General features: G+C 31.4%; 1 pseudogene; it reads left to right on the top strand.

Annotated features, from left to right (window-relative positions):
- Nucleotides 1-8,068: 8,068 nt before the first annotated feature.
- Nucleotides 8,069-19,040, top strand: LOC110669363 (calcineurin-binding protein 1-like; annotated as a pseudogene).
- The last annotated feature ends 4,188 nt before the right edge of the window (nt 19,041-23,228 follow it).

Consider the following 23,228-nt stretch of genomic DNA (forward strand, 5'->3'; position numbering starts at 1 on the left):
CAAAATGATGTTTAAGGTGAGGGATGATATTTGATGAAGAAAAATTGATGAATTGTTGGGTAATTGGATTGAGCTAATTTTGGCAGCCATGAAAGCTTGATGTGCTTGAGTTTTTCCTACCTCTAATGGATGGAAATTAAGGTTGATTAAGTCAATTTGAAGTGTAGCAAGTTAATGCCCATGTATATATATGTTAGTGCTTGAAATTAGGAGTTTAAAAAGGGAATTGAATACCTTAGTAAACTGCCATGGTTGGTAGCTTGTAAATCCTTGAATTTGTATGTGAATTGATGAAAATTATTCATAAAATATGATAGATTTGAATTGGGGGCAGTATGTGTGTATTTGTTATGGAAGTGTATGTGATAATTTGGTGAGTATGTATATTGAATTTGGGTTGGTTTAATAGTTGAAAAATAATGGTGTATTGTGTGCCTTGAACTCTTGAGTGTTCTGCCCAAAGTTGTTTGCTGGAATTGTGTTGAATAAATATAGAAGTGCCAAGAATGAATATTGAAGTATTGGGAGGAGGAGATTGCCAAATTGGGAGTGTAAATTCTCTTATGCAGGTTATGATTGTTGGCAGTGTATAAATTAGGTTATAAGTGTAAAGTTGTGACTGCAATTGGTATGAGGCCAATTGAAGGTAAAACTAGACATAAAATAGGCCAACTTTCATGTAGAAGTGTTGCCCAAATTCTGCCTAGAAGTGACCTAAAAGGATGACATAATCTGGAATTGAAACTTTGAGAACCCAGAATTTGACCATATGAACAGTAATCAGTTTTTTTGCCATAACTCACTCAAAACAGTCCAAATGACCTGAAATTTATACCATGGAAAGCTTAGACATAGAGCTACAACTCTTATGAAGACACCAAAGCCCAGAAATGACCAGAACCAAGTCAAAATGCTTGCACAAATTGGGTTACAAAAACTGGCCGAATTGACTTTGACCTAAAAATGACCTAAACTTTGCAATATAAGTGCAACTTGACCAATAATAGTAAAATGACCATAACTTGGTCTATAGAACTCCAAATGACATGAAATCAGTCCCAAAATTTCAATAAGACATAAATCTACAATATTGGTAATTTGACCAAAACCCAAAAATCAAGGGAACTAGGTCAATTAACTTGATTAAGTTGGCACACTAAATCTTAAATTAGTACAATTGACCATTAAGTCCAGAAAATTCAAATAAGCATATCTCCACCAAAAGTGTCCAATTTAAATGAGCCATACCAATCTGGAAAGCTAAGAAAGAGACCTAAAATATTATTTTAGACAACTTTCTCAAATTATAAATGTATAAGATCAGGATTTAAGGTCAAGCCATTGACTTTATTGAGGACCATGCCAATATAGGACCTTTGAGTCCAAGCTAATAATTTATCTATAAAGAATTCTATAAGACTTGAAAAATGGTAAGAAAAATTTCTGGTTGTCCCTAAGACATAGGGCAACAATACTTATGAAGAATGCTAGACCTCAATGTGATTACAAACAGTCCAAATAAATTAGTAAATATAGAACCGAAAAATGCCTAAAAAAGAAACTAAAATTTATATTTGACCTAGTTATAGTTAATTGACCATAACTTGAGCTATACAACTCCAAATGGAGTGATTCAAAAAGAAAATTAAAGAAAACACAATGAGAAACAATTTAATGAAGAGAAATATTTTAAATTTACACTGTAGCTTAGTCCAATAGACAGTAAACATTGACCATGAAATTTGAGTAATTACAATAAAATGCAATAAGCTTTGAAATAAAATTGGCAACATATATCAACATGTGAGGAGTGAAAAATGTAACATATTAGTGACATTAAAACTAATTCACCTAGTGTGCATTAAAGGTCAATATTATAGGTTGACTAATGAAAGGAATAGTATTAATAAAATTTAATTATTGAACCTTATTATTAGAAATAATTTAAATGAGTACTGAAACACTTTAAATTGTGTGTTTCAGTTAGAAAAGACACTGGGAAGGGAAAAGACCCACTGAGTCAAGGCCAAGAGGCGACTCATCAAAGATTTGTACACAACTAGTTTTTAATTGATTTTATTCTGAAAATTTCATATGACTAAATGACATATTTTTCTTATGTATTATGTTTATCAAGTATTGGATTTAATTCAATGATTATTAAAATTGTCGTAGTATGTATGAATTTAACTTTGTGAAATGGTATTTCACAAGTATTAATCATTGTTGTGGATTGAATAAATTATATTTTGGAAAATTTTAATAGAATATGTTTTGAATTGTGATGGGCAATTTGCATGAAAAAATACAAATTTATGTTTTGAATTGTGATGAGCATAAAAATTATTGGATATTGGAATTGACTTTGAATCGAATTGTGTTGTGATTTATGCTCACAAAAAGGACAAAGAGATTGATGATATTGTTTTGTATCTCACTATAGATGATTGACTAGGTTATTACCCATCTCTCTCATTTGTTGAGGAGACAATGGAGTTAGCTTTGTTTTGATTATCATGGTACGTGCACAAGCTTAGATTCTCCTCTGATTAGAGGTTAGATCTAAGTTTTTATTTGTTATAGCCTTTTCAGAAGTTTCATTATTGTGATGTGTACTGTGCACGATGATTCGACCTCCCCAACCATAGGGAGTTAGAATCACTCTGAAGATGGCCCTTATGGATTAGTCTTGCATAGCTAGTAAGATAAAGAATGATTTTTGAATAGTAAAGAATTGTGATTTCAATTATGATTTATGTATAATTGATTTTGTTGGAATTAATCTTTATTTCCATGATTGCTGGAATTACTTTAAATGTCCAGTTATGATTTGATAAATTGAATTTCTTGCTCAAAGTCATTTTAACTAATGATTTATGTTATTGGCAACGAAGATTTTGACTTTTGGAATTTTGTTGAATTTCGAGACTTTCAAATTAATTGTTATAATTTTGTCAATGTATATTGTACTATGTTTTAAATTATAGTTGTGCACCACTGAGTTCACCACTCAGCGATAGCTTTGTATGCTATCGCAGGTGAAAAGAGCATAGAGCAATTGAGTAAGCTTTTTTGAAGACACATTCAGATCAGCTATCGGTATATCATAGGTATACCTATGTACATAGGTTTTGATATATGTATTTAATAATATGTATGTAAATTATTTTAGCAGTTGTATAAAAACTCTTGTAAAATATTTTGGTATGTAATTAAATGCAAACTATTGTAATGTAAATTTGAGATTTCATTTACCTGTATAGTTTTGTAATATTAATTTTTGAGTCTTGTAATCAATGAAATGTTTCTTTTATGATGAGGTTGGTTTGAAAATGAAATGATTTGATTATTGAGATTGAATTATGAGATGAAATGAAGTTTATTGGAGTTGTATTTGAGAAAACATATTAGGAGTGTTTTCCTTTTTAGGTTTGAAGAACTGTTTTCTCAAAATATAGCCGACACTCTGCCGAAATTTTGAAAAATTTTTATAACACCAGATTTTAATCGATGATTTAAATTTCACGAAAATTGATTTAAAATCCCTTGTAATATATTTAATGGGTTACCGGTAGGCGAAGTACGGTAATTCATTAGGTGTACTACGTGATTATGTTACATCTTACGGAAGAGTAGGGTGTGACATTTTCAATTGGTTTTGATAATGCTACTGCAAATTCTGCATCAATTAATGATCTTAAAAAAATTTGCCAACCCAATTTTGGGGGAAAATTTTTTCATATTAGGTGTGCATGTCATGTATTAAATTTGTGTGTGCAATATGGCTTAAGAACCCTAGATGAATTTATTTCTCCCATCAAAAAAGCAATTTCATTTTTATGGGACATCCCCAAATTATGAAAGAATGGGCTAAATTTTGTAAAATAAATAATAAAAGACCAAAAAGATTTCCAAGAGATGTTCCCACTCGTTGGAATTCAACATATGAATTATCAAACGAGTCATTTGGATATAGAGATTTATTGTGCACATTTATTAGCAATAATGTGCCACAAGTTCAACTATATCCACAAAATTGGGACATTTGTACAAAACTTTTGGATATTTTAAAAGTTTTTAATGATGCTACATATACATTGAGTGGTGTTTATTATCCTATATCTCATTTATTTATGATTGAATGTCTTAATATTTTTAGTGTATTGCAAGACCATGAAAATGATGTTAATTTAAAAGATTGCATTTCTAACATGAAAAAAAAATAGTTGAATTATTTCAAAAATATTCCTCCACTTTATCTTGTTGCTTGTGTTTTTTTATCCTAGATGTAAATTAGATGGTTTAAATGATTACTTGTCTCCTTATTATTCATGTTTAAATCTTGATGATGAAATTGATTTTGATGTTCATGCAATAATTGTTGAAATTAGAAAATTAATTTTTAATTTATATAGTGAATTTTGTTCTTCTAGTCAACAATTAGTTTCTCAATCTCAGCCTTCTAGTCAAGTTCAGAATGAGCCAACCTCTAGAATAAGCATGGGTGATCGTCCCTTATTACAAAGGCAAAAAAGGCCTAGAGGATCCCTTAGTAATAATTCTGAATTTGATAATTTATTTAACCACTATTTTCAAGTTTGGTGATAGTAGTGCAGGTAAAGAATTTTCAGTACTTGATTGGTGGCGTCGACATACAAACACTTTTCCCACCCTTGCACTAATTGCTAAACAAATTTTAGCAGCACCAGTCTCCACAGTTGCAGTTGAACAAGCTTTTAGTGCAGGGGGTAGTATATTAGATGAGACACAATCTAATATGGTTTCTGAATCATTAGAAGCTCAAACATGTTTAGATGATTGGATTAAGGCAGCCTTAAGGCAACAAGAGATCACACGTGAAGAAAATGAAGATTTATATGACATAGGAACCGATGGAACAACAACGGAATTGAGCAGTTGTGGAAGTGATTAGGGTAAGGCGCTTATCTAACTCTAAATAGAAGGTAAGAGAACTACGTGGGCTTTGATTCCTCTAAACCCCAAAAGGATACGTAGGCAACTTAATTTCTACAAAATTAAGTTCAAGCCCTTCTTCCTTTTTTTTTAACTAAAATTAATTTAATCTCTTTCATTTCTATAATTTTTTTAAATTAACTCTATACATTTCTTATTAATTTTATTACAAATACAAATAATATCATTTTCTTCTTTTCTTTTTTTTTTTTTTGAAATATTTATTTTATCAAAATTTTTTCCATTTTTTGATCAAACCATCCTAAACCATCCCCCGAACCGCCCTAAACTGCCTCTTGAACCGCTCCAAACTGCCCAACTCTAAACCGCCTATTAAACCATTTTAAACCGGGGCTCAAACCGAAACCGGCGGCTCATGAACCGCCCTTCAAACCGTCTCTTAGCGGTTCAATTCAGGTTCAATATTTCTCTGAACCTAAACCGGCGGTTCAAGAACTGTAACTGGCGGTTCCTGAACCGTGGCCACCCCTATCTACAACATCAAGATTTACACATTCAAAGGATTACATTACAACCCAAAATAACCTAGTACAATGTAATCATCTAAATGTGTACAAAAGAATATGTCTTCTCAAAACAGGAACAAAAGTCTTCATTCGCCTTTACTCTCAGGGCGAACCCTTATCCTTGCTTGTATTACATACGAAAAGTCCAAATAACTCTCTATTAAGCAAACTTGCTTAGTAGTGCTATAACTTAAAGATATCACATTATGCCATATGTGTGCAAGCTAAACATACATACTCTCATGAAAAATGTTTCTATAAGTTTTAGTTCAATGGTACAAAATACACTTCCACACAAACAATGGAATATGATATAGCGATTAATCACATAAACACTTACAATTAAAGTCCATAGTATGTCAAGAACAATTCTTTTTACGTGATTCTTTTCATTTATTTTATTTGCCCAATTACAATGCCTAAATGACTCAAGTGACAAGTAACCATATCATGGAATGAGGCCAAGTAATCATATCATGGCATGAAGCCAAGTAACCATATCATGGCATGAAGCCAAGTAATTTTGCACAATTTCAAGCATTGACTAGTCAATTTCCTCATCATGCCACCTAGCTCTAGCCTTATAATGAGCATACATATTATGAATATTACATGAAGTTTATTCAATCAAACCATGCTCACCAATTCCTTTTTTCATTCACAACTCATATAGAATAACTATCATGAAAATCACAAATTTTCCAGCTCTAGTCAAACTGGACAGCAGGGGTAGTAATTTTAAAATTTCATTAAAAATCATAGGAATAGGGTGTCATCATCATATTCTCTAGAATTCAACTTTCATATGTCCATTTCAATCTTTAATTTGAATCATCTCAAAATTAGGTTTATAACTCAATTTATGCACAAAAGTATGTAACCTATTTAGAATTCAGTCACAGTCAAAGCAGTAATAGGAAATGCAAAATTATCCATATGTAGCAAGCGAAATCAAGTTTTGGTCATAACTATAAAGTTTTGGGATATTTAATAAGCTTTCCAGCAGTTTAAGAATCACCATATTTCAAGTTCTGTAGCTCAAGTTATGAATTTTTTAAAATCGGGTGTCTTGTTATGAAAAATTTCCAGGTCAGTTTTCCAATTTTGAGCAACAAAAAGTTTTGCCCTAAAACCTTATCTTAACAAAGGAATTAGGGTTCTCACAAAACTACAAAGTTTTAGAGCATTCTCTAAAGTTTCCATGGACATTAAATTCACAGCAATCCAACATTCTTAGCTTAAGTTATGAATTTTTAAAATTGACTGATCCTACTGTCTCACTAACAGTTTCAGATTTTCAGCTCACTTATAGAACCCTAATGCTTCTAATTTGTCAAATTCATGAAGTCTCTATCTTAATGTGGTAAAAGAGGGAAGTTATAGCACTAACCTTGGTTGGAAAAACAAAAATTTTCCTTTCCCTTCAAGCTTGTATCAAAACAGAATCTGATCCCCAAGTGGACAGCTTCTTTAAGTTTTCTTTGCTAGTTCTTCTTACTCCCTTTTGCTTGGCTTGTAAAAATTTGTGAAATAAAGGGTTTTGGCTGGAAATTTGCTCTTTAATTTGAGAGAAAATGATTGTGGAAAGGAAGAAAAATGAGAGAGTTGAGGGGATGGCTGTCGGCTTAAAAATGAAGAAGAAGAAGAAGAGTTATCTTCTTTTATTGGATATTACTTGGTGTGTTTTCAACACCTCATTGGCTGCACCTTTTTTGTTTCTCATTTTAATCTTTCCTCAAAACTTTTTAATTTATTCAAATTAGTCCTTCCATCATTTGTTTACCCCTTAATTTTTTAATTATTTCAAGTAAGTCCCTTATCCATTCCCTTCTAATTTACTCCTCAACTCTCTAACTTATTCGGTTTTGTCCCCAATTACCTTTATGGCCAAATGTCTTATTATACCATTCGAGGTAATTCCATACTAATATTTGTTTGATACATTTCATGATTTTTGTCTTCATAATTAAATTCTAATTTTCACATAATTAATCACACTAAATTTTATGGTTTGGCTTTTATGGTAGATTTGAGGATGTTACAGCAGCCCTCGACAATGGGAACCTTAAGGGATCTAATCTCTTACTATCAGCCGAATTTTGTGTTTCTTTCAGAAAGCAAGAAAAAGTCCTCCTTTTTGAATCATTAGAAGATCAAATTGGGTTTTCAGCATTCGGTTTATGTGGAACCAATCGATAGAACTGGTGGCTTAGCTTTGTGGTGGAGGGGAGATTTTCATATTTAGGTTTTGCAGAGTTGCAGCCGATTCTGGTAACTCATCCCTCTATTAAACATATATCTTTTGTATATTGAGACCCTGAGGTAAGAGGCCGAATTCCTTTCTTCAAGAATTTAAAGCTCTTAAATTTACAGCAGGGTACTCCTTAGTTATTTATTGGAGATACTAATATATGCAACTCTGTCACTGATAAATGGGGCTCTCGTAATATTAATACCCAGGTTGCTGTTGCTTACAATGATCTTTTATTTGACACTGCTCTTGAGGAGTTGCCTTTTAATGGGAAGAGATTCACATGGTCAAACAAGCAAGATGGCCAATAAGAGTCATGGAACGGTTGGACAAAGCTCTTGTTAATCTTGAGTGGAGAATGCAGTTCCCTCAGTGTAAGATAATTCATGAAAAAATGATTGCGTCGGAACATCGGCCCATTATTCTTTTTCTCAACGGAGGCATCAGGTTGTGAATAAGCCTTTTAAGTTTGATGTTAGATGGTTGGATTATCCTGATTATGCGAATCTGATTCAAGATGTTTGGAGATCCTCCTCTGATCCTTTGGTAGGAAAGCTTGTAGACTGTCAAATGCTTCTTACAAATTAGAGTTATAGAGTTATTGGTAATACTCACAAAAGAATCTTATCTTTATCCAGAAAGCTTGATGCGCTGAATTCCTCTACTTCCCTGGTCTCATTACAAACTAAAATTGAGGAAACAAAATCTCAGTTGAAAGAGTTATGGAGACGAGGAGAAATATTGGTTTCAAAGATCTAGAAATATTAGTTATCCTTTGGGGATAGGAATACTAGGTTCTTTCGTGCATCTATTACTCAAAAGCAGCAGAGAAATCAAATTCTTTAAATTAAAAAAAGAACAGGGGAATGGATTAAAGAATACCAACAAATTAAGTAAGAAGCTTTTCAATTCTTTTGTGATCTTTTTTGCGAATGTTCAACTAGTTTTGATGAAGAGCTATTACAAGCTATCTCACCTATTATTTTAGCAGAGATGAATGAAGCTTTGCGTGTTCCTATTTCAGATGAGGAAGTCCAATGTGCAGTTTTCAGTTTAGGGGCTTATGAATGGGTTTCAAGGAATCTTTTTTCAAAAGCATTAGGAGATTTTCCGTTTGGATGTTTAAAATTTACTAAGGGATTTTATCTCTTCTAGAGTTCTTCTCCGTTATTTAAATGCCACTAACAGTGCTCTTATTCCAAAGGATAAGTCTCCACAATCCTTTTTAGATTTTCGGCCCATCAGTTTATGTAAATTTTCCTATAAAGTGATTTCTAAAATTCTACCCCGTAGATTGAAACCGTGGCTTGCTGAAATTATATTCAGGATAACATCAGTATGGCTCATGAAGTATTCCATGGATTAAAAAAAAAAAAAAGAATGCAATGGGCGGGGCTATGGCTATAAAGGTAGATATCCATAAAGCTTATGATTCTGTTGATTGGAATTTTCTTCTTTCTGTTATGAGACAAATGTGTTTTTGTGATAAATGGGTCAATTGTATTCATCAATGTATATCTACTGTGGAATATGTTGTTATCATAAATGGTGAGAGTTCTGCATCTTTTTACCCAACTAGGGGAATTCGTCAAGGTAACCCAATTTCCCTTATCTTTTCCTTTTCATCTCTAATGTGCTTTCTCGATTGATTGAGCAGGCCCTTAGCAGTAACAAAATCAGTGGCTACCAAATAAATCAGCATTGTCCATCTATGACGCATTTATTGTTTGTTGACGATACGCTCTTATTTGGGAAGACTGTTCTTGGTGAAGCTGAGCAAATCAAAAGCATTCTTGATTATTTTAGTAAAGCATCAACACAACATATCAACAATTCAAAATTTGAGATAACTTTTAGCCCCAACACTCCTCCGCATATCCAATGTGCTATTTCATGTTTGTTGTAAATTCCTATATCCTCGACTCTCTCTCAGTATTTAGGTTTGCCTGTGGTGTGGGGGAGATTAAAGCGACAGGCACTTTGTTTTATTAAAGATCGAATTGCAGGGATTACAAGGCTAGAAATATAAGTTTTTATCCCAGTCAGGTCGGGAAATCCTTATAAAAGCTTTAGTGCAAGTGATCCCTTCCTATATCATGGCTGTTTTCAAACTTCCAATGGGTTTTATTTAGGAGCTTCATCAGTTATCTGCTTGGTTCTAGTGGAGGCATACATGGTACAAATCAAATATCCATTGGCGTAGTTGGGAAAAACTAACGTGGAAAAAGAAGGAAGTGGGTATAGGCTTCAAAGATCTCAATAGCTTTAATGATGCCATTTAAGCCAAGCGAGCATGGCGGATTGCTTCTATGCCCAATACATTATCTTCCAGATTGCTTAAAGGAATTTACTTTTCTTTCTCTAATTTTATGGATGCTCGTATTAATCATTCTTCTTCCTGGGGATGGAGTCGTCTTTTGGTTAGGAGGGAAGCTTTGAAATCTGGCTTGAGATGGCATGTAACTGGTCGGTCTTTTATCAATGTCTGGATGGAACCTTGGGTTCCTACTCTGCCACAATTTAAGATTTCCACTCAGCAGCCCCCAAATAGCCCTATCTTTATGCATTTGATCTTATAAATAAGGCTTCAATGACATGGGATCCTTTCATAATACGTGCCCCTTTCTCTCCAGCTGAATGTAGAGAGATATTGAAAATTCAATTGAGTAGAACCTCTTAGATGGAGAAAAGAGTTTGGCATTTTACAAGACATGGAGAACTTACTGTTAAATCAGTTTATCATGCTTTAACATGTCATTCAGGGCCTTTGTCTGATACTATTTCTCCCTCTGCTAGCAACTTGCCCCAGAATGCTTGGATGAAAATTTGGTCCATCCTATTGCTCTAAAAATTCAAAATTTTATTTGGAGGGCTGTGTAATGATACTTTGCCGTAAGGCTGAATTTATTTAAGAGAAAGTGCTCGTTGAGTGCTATCTGTCTTGTTTGCATTCAACATGAAGAAACTGTGGAACAACTTTTCCTTTTATGCAACCATTTAAGAGCTGCATGGTTTGGTTTTGCTTTGGGCTTCTGTCCTAATGATAGAGGTCCCTCGTCTTTTAAGGAGTGGTGGTTAGCATTACAACAGCTGTTAACTCATGCATATATGAGAGAGCTCCAAATGGCAAGTCAACTATGTTGGTTCTTTTAGAAAGCAAGAAATGATACGTTATTTAATGCAATAGTTCCAGATCTTGTCCTCACTATTTCTAAAGCACAGAATGCTCTTGAGGATTTCCAATCAGTAGCTTCTCTGCAACAGCATTCTTTGCTAGTTCCTCAGGGAGAAAGGTGCATAAGTTCGATGGTTTGGTCTCCTCCTAGTGCAGGTCAATATAAGGTTGATGTAGATGCTTCAGATGACTATGACTCTGCAAATGCTGGTATTGGTATTGCTTTTCGAAATTTGGAGGGTCGTTTGGTGGATGGGTATGGTGCTTCATTTCCTAGCCTTTCCCCTCTAGTTGCTGAAGGAATAGCTCTCAGTATTACTTGTGATCTAATTAAAAGCAGGAATTATTTCCCCTGTTCCATTGAAATACATTCACTACAGCAAGCATATTTGATTTCATCTTACACATCTCTTATGCCTTGGGAAGTAGAATCTTGTGTGTTTGATGTCAGATCTTTTCTAGTTAGTAATTATCTAGCCAAAGTTGTTCAGTAAATAGGTTAGCAAACAAATGCGCTAACTGGGTGGCTAATCAAGCTCGTGTTGGTGTTCTTAATAGGGTTGGATGTTAATGCCCCCAGATGAATTAGCTGTTCTACTTTTACATGTTTTTTCCCCTGTTGAATGAATTACTCATGGTCTCTTGATAAAAAAAAAAAAATACAAGTCAACTTTGTATCGGGTTTTATGCCCTATTTAATCGATGAAATTCATCTTTCATTAAAAAAAATAAAAAATAAAATAAAAAAACTTTATGCAGGCATATGTTGATTGCCCAATTAATATAAATAAAAAATATTAAATTAAAAAATATATTTTAAATTTGAAAATTATTAAATATATAATATTTATATAAAAATATATTAGATATATATAAAAAAATGTATGTTTTATATAAAAATTATATTTTGGATTGGATTGAGCTAATTTAATAAACAGTAACAGTAAATATATAATTATTAATTTAACAGTAACAGTTAAATATTATATTTTAGAATTATATCATTTGTTATATTATTAAAATAAATATATATATTTATTGATTTATTATATTATATCATTTATTTTATTATTAAAATAAGAAAATAATTAAATTTTTTAAAAAATAATTAAATAACTTTAAAAATATAATTATAATTATTATTGTTAATAAAGAAAACCTATAATTAATTTTATTTTGTAGATGGAAAAAAAATACTTTTTTATAATAAATAAATATTTAATATTATTAATAAAAAAATATTTTAATAAAATTGTAATGCACTAATGAAGAAGTTAAGATTATAAATAAAAATGATAAAAGTATTAATAATATTAATTTTCGAGTTACATAAAAAAAGATAATATAATCTAAATAAAAAATAAAATCAAATTAGCTATCATCTGATAAGAAATAATTCTAAAAATAGAGCTGATATAGATTACGGTTGATATGTATCATATCAGTTACCCATCAGCTATCAGCTCTATTTTTTTAAGTTCATCAAACACTTTTTGTTCTTTAAATGAAAAGATGAAAATTATAGGTAAATTATAATTTAGTCTCTGAAATTTGATAAAATCTATAATTTAGTCTTTATATTTTTAAAATCAAGCAATTTACTATTGAAATTTGACAAAATCTATAATTTTGTCACTTCGTTTAATTTTCCATCTAATTGACTATTAATTATTGTAAAAATGACAAAATATCCTAAACTTTATATTTTCTAACTCAAATGGTATAATCCATAAGGTATTGTATTATAAAAAAAAAAAACACTTAATTTAAACTACTTTGTTTATAATATAAAATCTTAGAGACTAAATTGTCTAAGTTAGAAAATATATAAAATTAAGGACATTTTAGTCATTTTTCTATATTTAACAACAAATTAAATAAAAATTAGGTGAAATTAAATTACTTTATTTTAAAAATATAGAAATTAAATTAGAGATTTTGACTTCATAAATTAAATTATAGTTTACCCTAAGTTTTAATAGAGGAGTAGAGGAAATTTATTTTACTATTTTAATAAGGTTTTGCTTTTATATCAATAATCAAATTAAAAATCACAATAAGTCGTATTAAGAGCTGATTTAATAAATATAATTTTACGATATTTTAAATACATTACGAAATTTAAATATATTAATTATATATTTTTACATGCAATTAAACATGTAATATGTATCTTTATATATATATATATATAATCTATTTACATTTTATTCTAATTTTTGTTCTTTTCATTTTAATAATTTATTAACATAAATATATTAAATTAATTACATTAGAATTATTTTTTTATTAAAACTTTATACATATAGTTAAAGTTCTAATTTTATAATAATAATAATAATAATATATCTAATATTATAAAACAATTATTACAAACCTTGAAAGCATATATATATATATATATATTTAATTGAATGATTTATTGAAATTATTTAAGTGATTAAATCTAATATGTGATGAATTAAATAAATTATAAATATAATAAGTTTATAAATTAAGTGAAAGTGTTACATAAATTTTATTATAATTTAATAAAAATATAATATTTTTAATCATATATATATATATATATAATAAAAATAATTAATTATATTTTATGAAAGAAATATTTAGAATTGCTATTTGGTATCATGTATTTTGAATATTGTAATCTTAATTAAGTTGCCACTTTTATGCTTTTCCTTGTCATTATGGATAGAATTATTGTATTTCTTGTAAAGTGTATTTTCTCTTTAATTATTGTATTGTTCTTATGGTTTTCAATGATTTATGATTGTGTATTTTAGCTTTTATTTTTGATATTTTGATGTTATTTTGTTAAAAAGAATAAAGGGTTATTTTGATATTAATATTGTTACTTTAATGTTAAAATTATTATTTTATTAATATTTTACTATTAAAAAATAAAATTACTATTATTATTTAAAGAAATATAATTTTGAATGTGAAAATTGAAACTTAATTAAAAGTGAGAAACGTAATAAAGAACTAAAGCATAAAACTAAAAATGAAATTCAATGCAATTTGACATTAAATATTTTCGATTCTAATTTCATTCCCCTTTGTAATTTCTCAATTCTCAAATCCAACCTACCCAGTGTCAATTATGGATAATTTAATTATTATTCTTCTATCTTTGAAGATGTAAGGAGTAAAAAACTCTCAAACTCAATATCTTATTTATTTTATGAAAAATATTTTATATATATAAATATTTTACATAAAAATTACTTTTTAAAAAAATATTTTTAATAAAAATATTTTTTATTATTTAATTGTAATATTAAATTAATAATAAATATTTATATTATATATATAAATATTTTTATATTTTAATAAAATTATTAAAATCTATAAACGATAAAAAGTTATTTTTTAAAAATAATAATAATTTTTTATTTAATTAAAAAATATATTCTATTAACACATTTTTTTAAAAATGCCACATCTTAAAAAAAATACTTAAAATATTTTTTAAAAAATATTTTTCACAAAATAAATATTCCTTATCTCTTTATCTAGAAGATTATTATTTTTTATGATTTTGTTATATAGCTCATTAATTATGTCAATCTATTATACTCATTTAATTCAAAAAGAAAAGAAACTCAAAGATTTTATTTCTAATAAAGTTGTGCTTACAAACCAAGAGAGCCTCTTTTATGAGGCAGATATATAAGGATAAACATTATAATTTTAAAAACTAAACTCTTTTCATTAGCAGAACATCATCTGCATTTCAAGATCAAAAAGATCTTGCATGTTAATTTCCTGCGTCCTCATCCATTACGATAGAATATTGAGTTTTTTATTCACCTTTCATTCAAATTAAAAATTAAAATAAACAGATCCAGTACAGACTTTAAAAAAAGTAAAACACATTTGCACTCTTAAATTTACTAAGTGATAGATGAAATAAGAGATCCCATGTAATAGTAAATTTAAAGACATCTTATTATGGAGATATGAACAAATTAAAATTTATGTAGTTTAAATTGTGAGGGTCAATTTCTCTATAAAAATATTAAAATCATGACTACCTGAAAAGTGTCCTACCCTTATATATATATAAAGATAACGGGATTCGTAAAGTCTTAAAAAAAAAAAAGAATTTGAACGCCGTCGTTATATTATTGGCCTCCGGCCCTCTATATATAGCACCGGTAACAAACGAGCCCGCCTAAAATCTGAACCTTAACCGACACAGAACTTGAAGAATCCGGACCCTAATTCGGGAATTTGAGAAAATGCTAAGGATGATTTCAGGATTATTGTTTGGTGTGATTGAACGACTGATTTTTACTGGAAATTGAAACTGATTTATTTTTTTCTTTTTTCTTGTGTTTTCGGTTTGCAATTGCAGCTATTAACGATACTGATTCTAGAGAGCAATGGTAACCCTAAGCTCCCACCAAAGAAGCCCAGGCAAGCTTCTTCTTCTTCTTCTTCTTTCTGTATTATTAACAATGAGAGCCAGCCAATCCTGTTGTGTATCAACTGCAGATGTATAATGTTAGTTTTGTATACCACGAAGGGCTTCTCAAGTTGCAAGCCAAAGAGTATGATAAGGCACTCCAATTATTAGAATCTGTGCTAAAGGATCCTCTAATGTCAAATGCTCAGGTATCTTCTTTTTTAAATGCTGGGTGTGGGTGTCTTGGTACTGCACATTAAATAAAGTTTGCTGATTTAGTTCTCTTTTTTCTGTGTTATTTTAGGTGGATAGTAATACAAGCGATGGCCATCTGCAGCAGCTCAGGTCTGCATTTGTAGTTTTCCCATTTCCTTACTCCCTAAATGTGTATCTCAGTTGTTACTGCCACTAACAACATTCTTAATTTCCTTTATTTTGTGCCAATTCTATGGGTTTTTTAATGCTTATCCCTTTTTGTGGTTTTGCTTTTCATTTGCTTTTCAATTTTATTTTTCCTTTTTTTTATGCAAAATAATTTAATTGTATATTCAATATGATTTGTTAGATGTGGACGATTTTGATATACATCTATGTTTTTAAGTGAGTCTTTTATATGCAAAATTATTTAAATGCAATGCTCTTGTTTTGATTGAATGAGTTTTTCTTTACCTTCAACATAATTCTACCCACCAGTAAGTGTGTCAAATGAATACAAATGATTAGTTAAGGAACATAGGGACTTCATATCTAGATCCTCATACTAAGATTTTTAGTCAATTTCATATATAGTTTCTTTATCTTTTTGGGGCAGATTTCTGGCACTGAAAAACCTTGCCACTGTTTTCCTTGAACAAGGTTCAGCTCATTATGAGAATGCTCCACTGTTATCTTCAAGCTGTAGAGACTAATATCAAAGATTCATTTATCTGGAAGCAGCTGGGAACATTATCATGCTCGATAGATTTGCTGAGTATTTCCTGTTGGGCTTTTGAGCAAGGGCTTCTTTGCTGTCCCAATAATTGTAAGCTTTTATTTATCTAATTCAAGTACACACACTAATACATTGCAACTTAATTGGTGCTTATTTCCATAGTTTTTCTATTTGTGCCAATCCTTCTTCGGCTTTATATAATATTGCCTCCTCTAGAAGCTTTGTCTTTTTATGATAGACAAATTTTATTTTCTCGCTATTTAATGCATGTAGGGAATTGCATGGAGAAACTTTTGGAAGTTCTTATTGCCAGTGGTAATGAGGTTGCCTGTCTCTCTGTTGCAGAGTTGATTTTGAGACAATGGCCTTCACATTCTCGTGCTTTACATGTCAAAATACTATTGAAGAGTCTCTGCTAGTTCCATTTGCTCCCAGAGGTATAGATAAGCTGGAACCTAAACGTGTGCGGCTCAAATTCCTTGACAAGGGAAAAGCAACAGATGAAAATATTGGTGAGGGCAAGGGTATTTCTTGTGAGAAGTTGAACAAGAATATAGAATTGTGCCTTCCTGAGGCTTCATGGGCTGCTCTTGCTGATGCCTTTCTAGAAATTTTACTTCCCTTAAATCGCGGTGGTTCTGAGAAGAGGACTGAGAAAGACCACAGATCTGGGGATGTTAGGTTAAATATACTTTTACCTTCTCGTTTGGATATTATTATGGGATCTAATGAAAATAAAGGGCTGAATCCCATATCTAGCGAAAGCCTGCCTGTGGTTGATTGTAACTCTGAAAGAGCCAATCTTGTTAAAGAAAGAGAAGCAAATGCTTTTGAAGAACACCCTCATAAGAGGCGGAGCACTCGCCTTGAAAGGCTTAGGAGTCATAAACCGGGAAAGAAGAATTGGATTTTGCTGCCAGTAAGGATCTGGCCAAGGTTGTGCTTCAATTACTAGAACTTTGATTGTTTGCAGGCTTGGAAGTAAAGATTCTGATCAAGAATCTAGTCATACTGTTTCATGTCCTGATCAGCCTACTTTGGATACAGAATATAAGGATGTTTCTGCATTTGTAGAAGAAACTTCAAAAAATTATGGTGCGTATCATATGTGCCACTTGCTTTCGGTTTGCAAATAGGGGTTTTGCATATCAAGATGCATTTGTCAAATTTCTAGAATTGGAGAGGCTGACAAGGCATTGGGGGCAGGATGGGACCCCTGAATGTAGTCTTTTTCTTGCTGAACTGTATTATGACCTAGGATCTTTGCCTTTGAATGCTCTGAAGCTGCCAGAATTCATGTCAGAGGCATCATATCATCTTTGTAAAATAATTGAATCAGTTGCTTTGGATTATCCTCTTCACTCAAACCATATGTCTGGTAATGAAAGCTGCACTTTTGTGAAGAGTTTTCAAGATAATAACGAAATATTTGCCAAAGACTCTAGTTTCCAGTATTCATTTTTTAATAGTTTCTTAGTGAATGACAAAAACTCCTTTTGGGTTAGATACTTCTGGTTGAGTGGAAAATTGTCTATCTATGATGGAAACAAGGTAAAAGCTCTTGAAGAGTTATGTATTTCTTTGTTACTTTTGGTGAAGAAAGAAAAAATGAATGATTCTCCTTGTTCAGTTCAACTTCCACGCCTGAAGATCAATAAAGAGTTAAATGTAAACAGGGTCCTTCACGAAATTAATTTATTAAAGGTTGATTTCTTGCTTGAGAAGACTGTTGGCTAGATGATTGAGAAAGAAATGTATATCGACTGCATAAACTTGCTTGCTCCACTTCTATTTTCTACAGAACATGGTCATCTTGATGTGTTGCCGTCACATGCTTCTGATAGGAAAGGTGAAGGACTTGCATGCATTGAATTGTCAGCAATAGATTTATTAATTCAAGCATGTGAAAAGACTAAGACAATGGACATTGAGGTACATTTGAGTTGCCACCGGCGAAAGCTGCAAATACTGATGCTGGCAGCTGGTATTGATGAATATGGAACTCTTCGTCAGAAGTATGGGTTAAATGCACTTTCTGCCAATGATATCATCTCAAAAGAAAATCAACAAATTCAATTCAAGTTTTTAACTGATCTGGAATTAACTTTCAAATAAACTCAAGTAAGTTATTGTTTAATGTGATGTACAATATACATTTAAATTAAAAGGTAGGGTTACAAGCTACATGAGTTATGTATTGTAATGCTCAAGTTAGAATTGACTCATTACTTGAGTTTTTTGAGTTCAAGCTCAACTTAACTACCGTTGAATTCAAGAAGTTTGCAAGTCAAGTTCAATTAGCCCACAAGTAGCTTAGCTCATTTATTCACCCTAACCATGTTGTTAATTAAGTTCATGATCTAATAGTTTTATTGGTCACGATATTGCTTCTTTTCAATTCGTGCTCTTAACATAACTTTAAATACCACATTAGCAATAAATGATGTGAATGTTTTATGCTTGCAGAATGGTGTAGTCATTGCAATGGGCAGCATCAGTGATATTCAAACTTTGCTTCTGGCAGTCATGTGCCATGTTGCAATAAACTGCCTCTTTAAGAGATCTTCTGCAGCAGTGATTGCTGATGAAACTGAACAAAAGCAAGGATTCTGCTTTGATGCAAAATCATCAAAGAAAGATGAATGTCATTTCTGAAGGTGGTTTTAAAATCCGAATGTGTTTTGAACTCCTTTCCTTACCACATGGATGTAACTGATGACCTTGTTGAAATTTTCCAAGTGCATCTTATAACAAGAGTCATTTTATTACTCTGCTGTGTTGGAAGTTGTCCTTATTAACATTTCTCGGTCACTTACCTTGCTTCTTTTTAAGTAATTTTGAACTGTCATATTATACTTGAAATTATTATTTCTTATATATATATATATATATATATATATATATATATATATATATATATTAGGCGGAAAACATCAAATTACAGAAAGGTCCTTGAAGTTAACTTACTAGAAAGTTCTCGAAAATTTATTACTTGCATTTGTAGGTATTTGTTGTTCTATTTGAAATTATTGGAGGAAACTGGAGACATTTGTACCCTGGATCGTGCTTTTATATCTCTTTGGGTAGATAAAAGGGTAAAATCTCAAACCTTTTAGACATCAAACATTGTTTATAGTGATTTGCCAAGAGACTACTTCATTTTAATCAGTACACAAGCGTGAGAAAATTATTTAATTTGTTTTGAATTTGTTTCCACGGTCATTTCCCTGCTACTTATTCATGCTTCTGTTGATCTAAATGAGTGGATTTGGGCATGCTTTCATATAGTAATGAATTGCTTTCCATTGTTTAGTCTTTGTTTTTCCCCTTCACTTTTCAGAGTGTTGGACGGTTGAAAATAAATTTCTACTGATGGTTAGGACATTTGTTTGTTGCAAAGAAGGACATACATAAGCCTCTAATATTATTTTATGCTGACTAAATATAACTAGGCATTATTAATGTCAATTTCTCTATGCTCATCCAACTTTCTGGTATATAGTTGGGATCTAACTTCAATTTGAATCCAATTTTCATTGTGCATTGAAGATCTTGTGCTAGTAGCCCTGGGGAGATTCATCAAGGCCCTTGTATCATCCATGCATCAAGCTAGATCTGGTGCCTTGAGTAGCTTTGAGCATCAATTGGAGAAGATGTTCTCATTATTCATGGAACAGGGAAACTTATGGCCAGAAATATTCACCTTGCTTGAGATCAGAAGCCCAAAAATATCAGAAGGAAGCTTATATGCTTAAATTCCATTTAACCTTAGTATTATATTCTGATATATGGAGAGAGCTTTTTTTCGTTGTGCAAATGGAGAGCACTATGGCTCAAAATTAGGAACTCTTTGAAATCCCCTACCCCAAAACTACTTGAGCGGCCAAGTTGTTAAATATAACATGCTTATGAGTTAAAAGAAAAAAAAGGGAGTTACCTATGAAAATTTTATGCTTATGAGTTATCTATGAAAATTTTTTTCCACTTGTGCAACTACTTGTGAAAGTATCTTATTCTGAATTACATATTTTTATTATTATATGCTTTTTTCAACTGGTTCGAATTGCCCAACTTCCTCTACTCTAAATTTCTTTTTTTGCTAAGTTTTCTGAAACTTTTTGTTGAAGTTTTCTCTTTATGATTGACTACCCAGCTAGTTCATAATTCCTTTATCAAATTCTTAAAATTTTTTCTTTTGTTTAGCTTATAATGTTACCTAAAATGCTAGTTTGCTAATTCATACAAAGATTTAAAAATCATTATTGGGTTTGCATATATATTGAACATTTTATGCATCACCTGTTTTGTACTCCTATAGTTGTTTATTTTCACACAATTTTCTACTTGTTGCAGCTGCCTCCACATATATATTGCATCACTGGAGAGAAATGGCAAGCTTAAGACACTTGAAGCAATAAATGATAAGATTTGGAAGCATTTTAAGAATCTCAAGTTTTCAAATAGTAATTGTGCAAAAGTTTGCAGGCATGCTTCTGTTGCTTGGTGCCGTTCTTTTGAAATTAGTTTAGCATTGATCACTCCATTACGACCTGGAGCTCCAATTGAGATGCAGACCCTTAACCCATCAGATGGCATTTTGGAAACTGGTCATGTGCTTTGTGTTGATCTGCAAACAAATTAGTTTTGGAATTTAGCATTTGAGGATTCTACCCTTTTTGAAAATCTTGAAACAAAATGGAATCCAGTGTTGGATAAAATTAAAAACATCATTATAGAAAGAGCTTTAAATGAAAATTTTGAGATAGCCAATTCCTTGCTTAGAAGCTCTTATAATTTCTTCCATGAGAGTTCCTGTGCAATGCTTCCATCTGGTCTAAACCTTTATTTGGTTCCAACTTGGCTATAAATGGAAACACAACTTCAGCCTGTCTTAAATGGGGTTCAAATTCTAGATCTGAGAAGCTCCTGTTATGGGCTTACACATTATTGCATGGTTGTCATACAAACATATCTATGGTTTTGAAACATTGTGAAGAAAATATCAACGTAACTCTCATCTAAAGAGAAGTATTCTCTGGCAGGCAAAAACATTTATAATTGGTTTTTTGAAAAACAAACAATAGCTGTGGACAGCTTTCTTAAGAAATAAAGAATAGTTGTTGGATCATGACTTCTTCTTTTTTAACCCCCTTTTTTTTTGTATGTTCCTTGACCAATAATTAAAGGCCCATCGATACTGCAGAAATACATTGTTCATTCTATCACAAGGGTTTTGCGATAGCTGAACGATTCTCACCGAAGTGGAAAAAGTGAGGAGTCGCTACTTTAATTTTAAGGGAAATTAAAGAAAACTATTACTGAAATAAAGCCACTTCCGAAACAGAGATTCTAAGTTTGGAGTCTGTTCACGGGTGGGGAAGGTGTTAGGCACCCCATCTCTTCTCTTAACGAGGTAGGCAAATTATCGATGTGCTCTTAAGATTGGTAATTTTGGGGGTTTGGGGTCATGATGTTGGTCCCTATTATTAATAAAGGAGCATTTAATATCTCACCATTTTGGGTTTCCCAAGAACACAGGTATATGGGATGACCCTACGGTGAATTGGTGTTATGTTTATTTGATTTGTTAAATATTTTATCTAATTTCTCCCTCTTCGAATTAGGACTCTAATTCTAAAGAGGTGTTATTTGGCCCTTAAGGATTCATAATGAAAGAGGACTTTCGGCTCACATATTATGTACCTTGGTATTTAGATGTTAGTAATATTAGAATTTTGATTGAAAAGAATTCAAGAAAGGACTCTCTCTTGATCTCTTAAAATATTCTTATTAGAATTTTTCCTTAAAGAATTCGGGTAAGAACTCTCTCCCGATCTCTTAAGATATTCTTATTAGAATTTTAGCTTAGAGAATTCGGGTAAGGACTCTCTCCCGATCACTTAAGATATTCTTATTAGAATTTTAGCTTAAAGAATTCGAGTAAAGACTCTATCCCGATCCCTTAAAATGTATATATTAGAACTTTCATTGAGAGGATTTAGGAAAGGACTCTCTCTTGGTCCCCTCCTAATTCATCAAAAGTGAATTTTAAAAGGTCTCGATCGTGAGACCGAACTCTTTTGAACCTATTAGATATGAGAGCGTCATACGCGTCGTCTCTCGCTCTTCATATTACTCCAGACTTTTAATTTTCGATCTCATGATTTATTTATCCGAACTCTCCTCAGCTTATTACGACTCCTCATTTAGAGTCTTTTAGACATCTTATTTCGAAGGTTTCCTGTCTGAGCTTAATCCCGAATCCCGACCTCATTCCTGTTTTTCAGAGCTAGTCTAAGTAGCTAACCTCTTAATTTGTCCATACTATTCCTAATCATTTTTATCCTGATTGGGAATCTCTATATTGTCATTTCCTATCCGTACTCCTTACGATACTTACAGAATATTAGTGTCTTGAACTATCCCTTTTTTCTTACACAAAATAACATAAAAGAAATTAAGGATAACATAAAGATAAAAAGTAAAACTCGCGAACGTCACAAAAAAAGGTGAGATAAGTCCAATTCGATGTAAACTTATTATGAAGATTTATTGTGACGAAGAATCTAACAAAGACTTTATGTCATGAACATTTGAGAATGATAAGTTGAGCACTTACCTGTAAAAAAGGCTGAAATAATGAGTAAGCTAGTACCGATGTCCTTGTGAATCCAGAGTCACTAAAACTAAGACGGTAAGGTGATTTTGAGGAGTCACAAGTGATTGAAATGAGATCTTCTTGACAGGCGGTGATTGAGTTTTCAAGATGGTGCTCAGTTATTCAGGGTATGGATTACAAAGCCTATAGCTTTCACAATAGATTCTTTAGAAAACTTGTTTCTAAAGTCTCTAGAAATCTTAAGAGTTTCTTATTGAAAATAATGAAGCTATAGCAAAATTCCAGAGTTTTTTTCTAATAATCACTGCTACCTCCATAACATTGCATGCAGGTATTT

The sequence above is a fragment of the Hevea brasiliensis genome, chromosome 4 (genome assembly GCF_030052815.1).
Source record: "Hevea brasiliensis isolate MT/VB/25A 57/8 chromosome 4, ASM3005281v1, whole genome shotgun sequence".
NCBI classification, from domain to species: domain Eukaryota; kingdom Viridiplantae; phylum Streptophyta; class Magnoliopsida; order Malpighiales; family Euphorbiaceae; genus Hevea; species Hevea brasiliensis.